The sequence below is a fragment of the Pteropus medius genome, unplaced genomic scaffold, assembly GCF_902729225.1.
Source record: "Pteropus medius unplaced genomic scaffold, Ma_sr-lr_union100, whole genome shotgun sequence".
NCBI lineage: Eukaryota > Metazoa > Chordata > Mammalia > Chiroptera > Pteropodidae > Pteropus > Pteropus medius.
The window spans coordinates 19,567,718-19,581,010 of NW_024351073.1; the positions used below are offsets into that span (position 1 = coordinate 19,567,718).

Genomic DNA, 13,293 nt, shown 5'->3' on the forward strand with positions numbered 1-13,293 from the left:
TTGTTCATTTTTGGACAGCAAAGGTGAGATTCTCTGTGGTAGATATGTAATGTTGAGGAGGAATTAAAATCTATCCTGGGAAGCTGAGCGAGAGCAACTTGAAGCACTCGAATCAGAAGCATAGGCGTCAGGTCCTCAATGTGGACCTGCTCAGTGAGCAGCAAAGCCCACGGGCTCTCTCGCTAGGGCCTGGTGCAAACAACCAGTCTCTTCCTTCGCTGGGAGATTTTTGTCCTAAATCATTCTTAAGGCTTCCTTCCTTTCTTTTCCTCAGGTATAGACTCTCATCTTTAGAGTTAAAGCTAAGTTAAATATATTTTTAAGGACTATTAGCTGAGATTAAGGAAAAGTGACTTTATAAGTTACTATTCTCTATGATTCTTAATAATTATATGCATGATATTTTTATGACTCTATTCACTTAAAGAATATTGTTTGCCTGGTCCTCTTAGGTACTGAGAACTACCTTTCTTGAGTAAAGATGCTATTCATTAATTGAGAGAATTTCAAGTAAACATTTCTCGGCATCACACTTACATATTACTCTAGTTCTGCCTCTTTAGAGGTCAGTTTTGCAAGACAGAAGTCATCCCTTGTCATAGCAAACATATATCGTGACTGCAGTGTAATAGACTGCCTAATATATTTGCTCATTCATTAAACATACTGAGCACCTTGTATAGGCAAAGCACAATAAAGGGTAATAAAGGAAATGTATATTTAAAAAACTCAGTCTGACAGAGTTAATTGGAATAAGTTGTTAATGAAACTTAAGAACACAAATTCTTAGTTAACATTGCATGGAAATAAATTGTAGTTTATAACCATATGATGAAACTTAAATAATGCCCAAACCTGTTATGAAATATATCCCAATAGCATTCTATGGCATGACTAAGGGATTTGTGAGCTGAGCCTTAGTATCCTTGAACACACCAGCTATGGGTTGCTCAATGAAAAGGTGTTCATTGATTTTTTTTTCTCTGCTCTAATTTCCTATGTTGATTGCTTTTTGACGGGTGAATTTACGCTTTTATATCAATATAACTAGAACCATGATTCATGCTACACTCTGTGGGTAATTTTCAGTATTTCAGACACATCTCATCTCAGTTATTAAGTTTCTCCTCCTATGGGATTTAAGAGAGAGACATCCAGTCCCCATTTCATCTGTGAGTGAGTGTCCTTCACCAGAAAATGAGGGGAGGACAAAAGGTGGGCTTATGATATCCTGGTTGTATTATCTGGACAAATAACAGAGAGGCAATTAATAACCATTCATCATAAAGAAGAGCCAAAATGATGTGGAGGCTTAAACGTTGAGATGGGTTAAGGAATTTTTTTTAAGAATGGGGGATATTCCTTTGATGATGGCAATGACTAATAAGAGGAGAAATTAATGATGCTTAGGAGGGGATAATTTTAGATGAAAAGTCACTGAGTTGGTGGGAGTGATCTTGTCCCAGTATGCTAGTGGAGAGAATGGCTTCTGGTGAGAAGCCATTCATTGGTGAGAACAGGAGTGAGTCAAAGTACAAGTCATGGTCGAAGGTAGTCTGATGGCTTGGTGCTGGAAATGTGTGGTATTTCCCTTCTGCTGTCATCAGATAGGGACAGCCAGCTTGTTCTGAGTTGGAGGCTGTGTGGAGAGAGTTGGACTGAGCCAAGATGGAGAAGGGGAGGCACTGGAGGTGATGGACCCAAGAGAGTGATGGTAATGGTGGATCTTGGAATTGACAGTGAATGAATGACAAAGGGTAAAGACAGAAAAACTAGTAGGGACAATGGATTGACAGAATGAATATGTATAGATGGTGATAGCTTGAGAACCATGTGCTTGAAACCAAAAATTTAAAAGTAACTATTGTTAATGCTAGTAAGTTATGACTCTGAGAAATGAGATCAACACAAGAAATGAGAGAGAAAGCCTACTGTGGAGTCCGTGAAAGCTAGTGTGAGAATGATGTCAGCAGAGTGAGCAGCAGCTCAAGTCACCCATTAGTGGAGAGGAGAGACCCGAGGTGGCCTCATGACTTCGAGAAGAATATAACATGCTTGCTTGCAATTTGCCTGAGAGCAGTTATCCTGATCTTCATTTGTGTTTTCATATCTATCTATCTATCTATCTATCTATCTATCTATCTATCTATCTGTCTGTCTGTCTGTCTGTCTGTCTGTCTGTCTATCTATCTATCTCATTGTTTAATTGTTATAATGATGGTTCTACTATTAGACAAGAATTTACATTCACTCATACTGTGTAACATTGGTCTTTGTATTTTATCTTAAATAAATATGTGTACTACTTTGCTCTTAAGGAAACCATGTGTTTCCTAAAATATACTTATTCTAAAATAATATTTCTTACATTTGATCATCACGTGGTTCTAAAGTTTGCATAAAGGGTCTTATGAGAGCTAGAAAAAATTACTGGGGCATTTTTAAAGCTTTTAGAGCTCATGTAGTTTATTGATCTTTGTAAGTTATTATGAAAAAATTATTTTTTCATAATAATTCTACCAGCCAAATAATATACTTAATAATGAATAAATTAAATAGAAAATTTCGAGGTCTATAATAGTACATGCAAATTTTCATTTTATTGCATTTATTCAGTAGGGTTTATCAAGTGTCTACTGTGTGCCTAGGATTGTTCTTCCTTTAAGTGATGATACATAGATTTGGAGTTTGCCTTCAAGTACTTAGCAATGGAGTTAAAAAATAAACATAACGAACATATATAAAGAACCATAAACTATTGAAAAATTAGACATGAAATTTTAAAAAACTCTCTAGTCCATAAATTATCAAACTCCAGTTGATTTATATTGGTAAAAACATTCCTTAAAATTGACAGCATTTATTTTCCCCGACATACTATTGCTACAGTAATTTTTCCTGTTTAAATTCTGTAAGAATTGAAAATCTTATTCGTGATTTTAGAGGAAATTCTTAGTATCATTATTTAGGATATTGATGATTTTAAAGTAGTAAAGTAGAAATGCTTATACTTTTAATCATTTTGTTATTCTACTTAATATAGGAAAGTAAAAGTAATGGCGTTTTTGAGCTCCCACTGTTGGGAAAACTATTGCACATAGTACTTTACATATGTTGTGTCATATAAAGGCATTGACCATTTGAAACTTTACATCTTACATAAAATCTAAAGAAATACCGATCCTTTACATTGACTCATGTGAGGATAGCATGGCTTTCTATATATTTAGCTTTTATATTTATTTTTAAAATACATTAGCTCTGTATAACAAGAAGTATGTTATACATGCTTCCTTAATTAGTATTCTTTCAGTGCTATATATCACTGTGAAATCTTTCAGTATTATTAGTGTTACTATAATGTGCAGCAACAGTTTCTGATAACAAAATGTGGAAAATGACCTATAACTATTAATTAATTTCCCAACTCTATTTTGGAAAGCATTTTATGAAAGTAATGACTAAATTATCATCCATGAAAAAAAGGAAATTGAACACCTTTAGAAAAGGTCAGGAAGATAGAGAAAGATTATCTGCAAAGACTAGTGAACTTTATATTCATTTAGTCAGAGAAGAAAAGACTATATCATAATACTACAAGTTGAACTTTCTCCATATATCAAAATTAGAATGAGAATTATGTGATTGATTTTTGAATCGTTATTTTTTTCAAGCCAGATATACATTGAAAATATTTTTCAAAAAACCGTAATCTTCCTCTAATTTTCATTAACAGAATATAGACTGTATTAAGAACAGTCATTGTCTGTTTCAAGATGGAGTGAGAGATGAAGGCACAGCTGGAACTATAGCTAGGAGCTGTAGAACTGGGTCCTGGTAGATGGTATAGCTCATAACAAGGAAGCGGCAAAGCACAGAGTCAGCAAAAACCAGACGACCTTGTGAATATTGTACACACAGGCTGGAGGCCAAGTGTTGATGGACCGACCACCTGGGTGTCTAGACTTCTAGCAAGGCGAAGAGAGGAAACACGTGGTTTATGCAGAGTTCTGGAGTTCTGAGTAGGAAGCGGGAGACCGATGAGAGTTGCTGGGTTTGAAGTGAGTCTGTTTCTTTGTGGATCTTTTGCATCGCAAAAATGGTGGTTCAAGCTAGAAGGAGAACCGAGGGTCATAAACATCACTTGTATACGATCTTAGGAATTAATGCTGGGAGATCTAGTCATGAGTGAATGATTCTGGAAGTGTGATAGATCATCTTTCTCCCCACCTCTTGCTCACTTATGTGTATCGTATTCTCGCCTGTAAGTTATTTTGGCTTTTCTCCCAAAGTTTAATTTGTCCCTTAAAATGTTAGTGTGTAACTGTTCTCAAGACACATATATACTTATCCATCTTTTTAATCACATCAAATTCTCTTCTAAGAATTAATTCATTTATTTGCTGTCTGCTCTGTCTCTTTTGAAAGTATTGCTTTCTGGACTTTTAGGGGACTAGAGGCTATGATGGGAAAAATATAAATGGACTAAGCTTTTATATGTGAAATTAGAAGATAAGCTATTAATATGTGGGGTTTTGTAACAGGACATATAGTACATTTCTAAAGCCTCTTTTATATTTATAATTAGAATTCATTGTGAAATAATTATATGTGAAATCACATTGAATATTTTAAATGTGATATTTTAATAATTTTATTATAAAATAATTCATGCACATTGTAGAGAAATTTAAAAACTCAGAAAGGAACGAAGGTGAAAATTTTAATTGAAATAATACTGCAAGTAGAGGTCGTTACAGAGATTCGGGAAGATTCTTTTTTAAGGTTTTTATATGAATATATAATTATATATTATTTTTATTTTTATTTATAAATATTTATGCTATTTTGTACATTTAACATATCAAGAATATTTTTCATATCATTAAATATTATTTAAAAATATTTCTCTAATGGCTATGTAATATAGATTCACTGCGAATTATTTAATAATATAATTTTAGTGAACTCTTCCATCCTTGTTGATCTCAGGTGGATTCAATTTTCTCAGAATGAGAAAAAAAAATGACATGTCATACTTCCTGGTACATAAATCATTGGGTCTACTTTGACAGAAGCTGCCTGGAGCAAAGTTTTGAGAAAGAGCTTAAAGACCCTGACACACTCACTGGGAAAATGTGTCATACCTAATTACTGATCAGAGCCAAAGGCGGGAACGTATGAAGCAGGAGCTCCTGGGTATAACTTGGTGCCCTGTACAGGGTTTGCGTAGAGTAGAAAATTAACAAATAGAATATCCTAGAGGGAGTAAATGGGGAACACACATTCTATATTCAGAGAAAGTGAACCAAATGTGATAGGAACGGTCAAGATAAACACAGAAATGAACATAGAACAAGGAAAAAAAAATGTTAAATAGTAAAAACATCTCAAAATAGTAAAAATATTTTTACAAAGGACAGATACTAAATTTCTTTAAAATGTATGTATACATAATATACAATCTGTAGTAGATTTCTATAAAATCTGCATGTAAAACATTTCATGAGATATGTAAACATTGACTTTTTTCTTCAATAATTATTTTGTTTAATATTTTCTATTTATGAGCAAAGAAACTGATAATCGAAAAAAAATATTCAGTTCATCTACCTAGAGCCATATAGAAAATTGCTGTACAATTGACCTGAGGAGTTAGATGCCTTTACTCTGAATCCAGTGCTCTTTCCATCATGCTTCACTGTCTCGTAGTTTAGGTAATGGGTTTATGATATATTTATTGCATAATATTTTTCCCAAGTGAAAAATTTCTTCAGAACCAAAGTCGTGCTGATTTCAAGTTAAATGGGACCCCAGCCCTTCTAGCGCTTCTTAACTAGGAAAAGGGAGATGTGTAACTTTGCATCGATTTGATTTGCCATAGATTTTTGGCCTCTGAAGGAATCATGAATGAGAGTCCAAACAAAAAGTGTTCAGAGAACTTATATATCTCACTATTAGCTAATCTCTGTAGCGAAGATGGAGTACAAAGGGAGTGATATGGGTTAAATACCACAACGTTGCTTTTGTCACACATTCCTGTTTCTGAGAGTCAGTGGCCTGGACGGAAGTTATCTCTAGTGTGCATCAGCAGCACAGGTAAACATACCCAAGGCAGCCCATTGATCATGTTCACGTTGCTGTCACTCAGCTGCAGTCATTAAAAGAATGTGCAAGTGTTATGCCTTGGGCTCCAAGTGAACCAGCTCTGTGGCCTGCTTCCAAAGCAAGGTGAAGATCAACACCTACCTTTTTGACTAATGGCAAGTTCTGATGTTCACATTCTACTCAGGAACTCTGGAAGCAGCTGGACCCCGTGCCCAGTTACTAGAAGAAGGAACTCAACATGAACATGACAAGGAGAAATCACTTCGGCAGGTAGTTTTTGGCACTTAAGTAGCCAATACTAAATAGCTCTGTTCACCAAGTCAATCAAGTTAGCTACCTGCGGATGCTTTTGCAGCTCGTGCATCCTGGAGGGTTTGCTGGATGGAGAAATTATATTCAAAATTAAAAGTTAGAATTACATAAAAGTCAGTCCAAGATTATTCCATATTTGTTTTAGGCAAGTACAAGCAATTCTGTGCATATTTTGAGACTACTGTCTTTTCCGATCTGGGAGGCAGCACTCTGATGCATCAACCCAGGGTGTTTAAATCGAGTTGGTTTGAAGCTCTTGAAGTACATTTGCAGCCCTGCTGGCCTGCAGCCACTCAACACAGGAGAAGCCCCCCATTCAAACGAAAGACCAGCCCACCCGTTAGCCAATGCAGACGCTTTTAATAAATAATACCATGCATTCCAGTACTCGTCAGAGACCTACAATTGCCTACTATGGACCTCCTGTCAAAGGCCAAGGGCAGCTTAGTCCTCAAATAATAGAGAGTGTAAATTCTCTCTGTTTGGGGAAGCTCAGTTTATATCAGGCCTAGCATCTGAGCGCCCCCGCTGGAAGCTTTCCAACAATGCGACTTTACTAATGTTATGTGATGACTTCACCTTTACTGGGACTTGAGATTAGAAATGAACATACTGGGGGCTTTTCTGGATTGTGTGGAACCCTAATACCAAAACCCTTCCCACAATGTTGTTACCTGAGTTAATGTAAATGAAAGATTTTAGTACTAGGTACATAACACTGCTGTTGCTAGAAATAAGAATAACTGTAATTTTGTATGTGTGTGAAAACACCTATGTTTATTGATTAATTTATAGAACAGGGTCATGGCCATCCATCGGTGTCGCCGGTCCCCAGAGCAGTGCCAGACACAGAGGAATGTTCTGTATATTTGGGTTGAGGCTATGAGTTGAGGAATTAACTTACTGCGTTTTCCTATTCTGTTTTGCTCAAAAGTAAATCTTTTGCTTAACTGTGATAAAAATCCTTAGTTTACTTGTGCAGCATAAGGGTCTCATCTTTATTGTTATATTGATCATATCCTTTACTCTTATTTTAATGGCCGTATTGGATCCGTGTCTTCCCCTGCGAGCTACCTTCATATCGTTTCAGAATTAGCCCATTTACTTTGATAGATCTCAGGCCCGAAATTGCGATTTCCTCCATAAACAACCCGAATCGAAACTCATTTAATTGGTTGAAATGAGATATTTTCAGCTTCAAGTGCATTAGCTTAAACATATCCTTTGTTAATAAAATATATAGGTGAGTGTCTTTTTTCTCAAACTAGACTGTGTGCCTTATTTCAGCTAAAAGAAATAAAAAACAATTACCATGTTAGATGAATCATCAGCTTTACATAAAAACACATAAATACCTATTTTTTTCTGTTTTTATTCAGTTATGCCAAATATTTATTGAATATCTTTTTGTAATAACTTTTAACTACTCTTTGAAAACACACTATCCCCTAGAGTATTGAATAATCCAACTATTTGCTTATCATTTGCTTATCTTGTGTTTTCTTTATGTCTGAGAAATTTTTCACATATTTTTACTTGATGAAACTCAATATTGTCATATTAAAATCAAATTTTTACAGATTTTGAAGTCAGCATTTCTGTGGTTGCTATTTGTATGTTTGTTGTTGTTGTTTGTTTGTTTGTTTGTTTGTTTTTTACCGAGACATGTTCTATATGTGTGGTTGTGGTGTTGTGGTTGTGTCATTGGCTTTTTTTTAAAACCAAGATACATCTTGAGTATATTTATGTGAAAGATTCTGGACAGATAGAAAACTGACTTCTCCATTATTTTATACAATAATATTTTCAGTCTTATCTATAGGTTACAAGAAATAAAATCTTTATATAAAAATAGTATAAGAATTTCTGGTGAATAATTGTGAGCCTTATTGTAGCAACTACTGTATTGTGACCCCGCTCATTTAAGGGTTTATTCTGCAGCATTTTCTTAGACTACAAAGTGAAGATGGTGTCTTAAAATATCAAACACCGAAATCTATGCCACTAAAATATAAAATATGAATACACTTTCATGTCAACACAGAATGAGAACAGGTTATTTTGTTAAAAATGTACATATAGTATAAATGTCACCACGTGGTGAATTGAGTTAAAGTGGGTGAGTTTTGATAATACATTTACCTTGAGACTGTGGCAGATTGTACTGTTGAAAACTGGCCACAACATTATTTCCCATCTCTCACGACCTTCTCATGATGAGAATCTGACACTCTTCCATTGGAAGATTGCTCTGTATTCCCTCTCCTTCACGTTAGGTGGCTTCAGATCATGGCAGAAATGGCACCATGTCATTTTTAAGACCAGGGCATGAAGAGCAGGATACCTTCTAGCTCATTCTCTTATGCTCGTTCTTAGGAGCTAGCCACGATGAAGTGATGATGCTCAAGCTGCTTGTTACAAGTCTTTGTGGAAAGACACCCAGTCCATGAGTGCATGGCACCGTCTGAACTCCCGGCTGACGCCAGCTCCCACTTGCCAGTCTTTCCAATGAGCCATCTTCATTGAGCCTCTAGTCAAGCAATCCCAGCTGATGCCATATGGAGCAGTGACAGTCAGTCCCTACTCTTATTTGTAAATCATTGGCCAAAGTAAACAATTCCTGTAGCTTGAAGCCAGTGAGTTTTGAGGTAGTTTGCTACGTAGCGGTAGGTAACCAATTCACTCATTTTTCCATGCTTACGGAAAGCAGTTGTGTTAGACCGACCCTATAGTCTAATCTATTTCTAAGTCTTATGACATCCTGAAGTAGCTTTTTAAAAACCAGATCATTGAAATATAACTCACATACCACAGAGTTCACTCATTTCAGTGGTTTTTCGGCATATTCATAGATTCATACAACCGTCCCCACAATCTAATTTTGAAACACTTTTGTTGCCTCAAAAAGAAACCCATGTCTATTAACAGTCACTGCTCACTCTCCCCTAACCCCACAGTTCTTGGAAGCAGCTGATACACTTTCTGTCTCTATAGATTTTCCTGTTGTGGCCATGTTATATAAATGGAATCATAACTATATAGTCTTTTGTGAATGGCTTGCTTCACTTACCATAGTGCTTCAGGGTTTATCCACATTGTAGTGTGCACAATTTCGTTCCCCTTTATTTCCAAATAGTATTTCATTATATTTCATTTATCCAGGCATCCATTGATGGCCTTTTGGGTTGTTTATACTTTTTGACTATTAGGAATAATGTCATGAATAGTCGTGTACAAGTTTTTGTGTGGACATATGTTTTATTTCCCTTGGGTAAGTATCTAGGAGTAAAAGTGCTGAGTCATGTGATCATTCTTTACATTTTGAGGAACTGTCCACTTCTTTGCAAAGAGGCTGCACCTGTGAGAGTCCCGATTTTTTTTACATCCTCGCCAATACTTGTTATCATCTGTCTTTCTTCTTATAGCCATCCTAGTGGACTGGGGTTAATCTCTGAAATGAACCCCTAGACCAGAGCCAAAAAACACACACCAAGAAATCCTATAGCAGATCGATACTATTTTAAAAAATATTTAAACACATTAAAAAATATTTATAAGGTTATTTACCCCATAGACAAAAGAAGGTCCCTATCTTGAGCTGTTACAAACTCCAGTATTCCTGGGTCAGCATATCCGCACCTGTGAAGAGTTTAGGAGGCAAGTTCTATGAGTTTCAGGGGGAATAACCAATGATGTTTGGCTTGCACACTATGTTGGTAGTGCGGCATGGACAGGTGGGATAGGAGGAGGGCTGGAGGAGCTGTCTGCAAGTGTTTCTTATGGGGAAGAAGGAGTGAACTTCTACTGGACAGCAATTGTCCAACCGAGAAGAGAATTAGGATAAAGGGTCAAACTTGAGGGGAGGCAGGTTTCAGATTTGCGTCTTATGTGATTCTTAGGTGGAACTAATAATGGAATAAGTCATAGACTTAGTTCACAAAATATCTGGTGGCCAAATAGTCAGGCCTTGGAGATTATATCGCTAAAGACAGTAGTCATTTTTATTGAAAGTCCACCTTGGGGATGGGTCCAAAAGTTGGAAATTTTCAAAAATGGAAGAAACATTCTAGAGATGCTGGCAAATGACAGATTTAGGAAATAACTAAAAAGTACAGCTGGTTACTACTGTCTCTTCAGGAAATGTCACTAACAAGCCATTGTCAATGGCAAACCTTTTGACCAGTGGGTGGCAGCACAAGAAATGGCTCCCTATAAATGTGCTGATTTGTGATTCCTGCAGCCCGGCGTAGGGTTAGGTGGGTTCATTACTGCCAGCTCCATTCATTGCCTTTCCACAGTGTGCTCAGAAATATTCTTTTTTTTTTAACTAGGATATGAAACTAAAAAATGAAAAAAGTTGGGAAGGATATGTGCTTAGTTAGTATCACCTAACTACCCTCCACTCCCCACCCCCCAAAAAAGAAAAACATCAGAGCTGCCCATATATTCAAAGAAAGAAAGAGTGAATTCCTAGTCGTTAGAATGAAGCGAGGAGAACCTGATTGACTACCTTTCAGGGACTCACATTGGGTAGAAGTTCAATTAAATGAACTTATAAGTAAATGAAATCTGCTGATGAGTATTCCATCCCTAAATATAAATGTTACACATTATTTTTTAATATTGGCAAAGTGTAAACATATGCAAAATTTTAATACTGGCTAAGAGTCTTTTCTCAGTGGTCTGAGATATTCATAGTTTCTAAATGTTTGGTATCTATCAAGAGACCAGTTATTCTCTAGCATTAGAAACTGTCGTCTCCATAAAGACTTGAGCTGAGACAGTTGATGAGGCTTTGATAATTAGGAGAAAAGTCAGTTGGCATTACAGGGCTGAAAACATTTCTTTTAGTTTTGAGGATAAGTTAAATTTTCAGAGCTTCTGCCGTGGCACAAAGGAAGCATGCAGTAGCTCTTGAAGGAAACGTGTGTCATCATGTTTTAAGAATTTATTGTTAAGTAGATATGGGGGTTTGGGCCAATATTCAGCATGCTGGGAAAAGTGGTATTTTGGGGTCAGTAGATTTTATTCAGATTCCTCCAGCATTTTCTTACTGAATAGCCTTGATTAAGGTAACATCTCCCTGAAACTGAGTTTGATTATCTAGTAAAATGAAGACAATCAAATCTGAGAGTTATGATGGACTGTATGCAAATTATAACACAGATTGTTCGAACATATTAGTTATTTAGTTTATTACGATCCTGTGGGAATCTTTCCTCTTTAATTAGTTCATATCAGGTTGATGAATTGCTCTTCGCCAGTATTTCTTAGACAATTAAACATACGTGCCATCTCAAACTCAGGATGAATTCACGAAACCCAAAGATAAATCTGTTAGTTTGTTTGCTTGTTTCCCCGCCTCTCCCGCCCTCTAGGAAATTGGGAGAGAGGAAGAGAATATTTGGCTGAGAAAAAACAATAATAGTTTAGCTTTTAGAATTTTACTGATTGTCAGATTCTTATGGGGATGGTCTGTAAATATAATGTTAAAGAGAGTTTGGGAGGTATTTTGAAGCTCCTTGATTATACTTAACTAGTGAAATTTCAGCTTTCTGGGATAATATGTAGATCATTCTTTCTCTTACTTTTCTTAAACTCCTCATAAAGCAATAAGAAACATATGTGTCTAGAATTTTTAAAAACCAGGTCCATTGTGTTGCTGTATTTTAGAATTCTAAGCAACCACGAGCATATAGGCAAGTCCCAGAACGTGACAGTGTCTGATATCAAGAAGTCTGGGGTGAAATCATATACAGCAAGTTGGGGTCTTGTCTTGGTCTGTGTATGGGACAGCTAGCTGTGTTTGGAAGAAGGGAGAGATTAGTTATACAGAAGAAAGGGCTCAAAGCCAGAGAGGAGTAGATGGACATGAGGGTTTGGGGCTTGCAGAAATCTTAGGCCAATCGGGATTCTAACAAAATGTGACATAGGAGACTCGGGAAGTCCTGACTGAATCTCAGGGACGTTAGCGGCCACTCAAATTACGCTGTGGAAGGTGCTCCCGTGTCCCTCTGGTGTGTCCTCCTTCTTCTTTGTACTATAGGAAGTGCCTTTCTCAGCACCTGGACTATGGATACTGCTGTTTGCACAGTGGCTGCAATGAAGAACATCGGCATTATTTTGTTAATTAGCAGTATGAGTAACAATAGTAATAAATTTCATTCTTTTCCACCGAGTTTGAATTGACTGTGTCAAAAAATATCCATTACAGGAATTCTGATGTATTACTGTTTATGTAAGTGAAATAAATCCACCCATTTCATTCAAATTGTTGGAATACTTGAGAAGTGTTAACAGTGAGAGCACCGTATGCCTTCTCTAAAATTCTTATTATCAAGACTCTAGTGCTTTCAAATTTCCTAACTGATGATTATTCAATTTTAGGTTGAATGAATGAATGATTAAATAAATCACTGTTATGAATTATATGTTGATAAAATATAAGTAAATGAAACAATATATTTAGATAGAGCCAAGAGTTTCAAGGACACAATGTGAATAATTTAATAGCAATAATACCTCACGTTTAATTTTAAAATAACTTAACCCAAGTAAGTCATCTTCCTTATTTATGATAATGGGATATCCTTGGGTATTTGCTTGAATCTTCCCTTTTTGATACTGTGCACATAAAGGAATAAATGACAAACTGCATTTTCAGCTCATTTCTGATTTCATTACCTAAACGAATTAGCTGTGTGTATAACTAAATTGCTACTCTTTTTGTTGCTAGGATTTACATTTTTTAAACATTATGACTTTATAATGATCAAGTGTCACTTCAGGCCTGGCGTAAAGGAAACCGGAAGTGTACCACGAGAGACAAGACTCCTTAGGGGTGGCGGCCAGGCTGACCCTAAGCTTCCACTC

At 36.2% G+C, this 13,293-nt stretch overlaps 1 protein-coding gene across 1 annotated transcript in view; it reads left to right on the plus strand.

The window, feature by feature from the left end:
* The window catches only part of CTNND2 (catenin delta 2), a 773,259-nt gene that overhangs the window by 133,344 nt on the left and 626,622 nt on the right, over positions 1 to 13,293 (plus strand). The window lies entirely within an intron of this gene.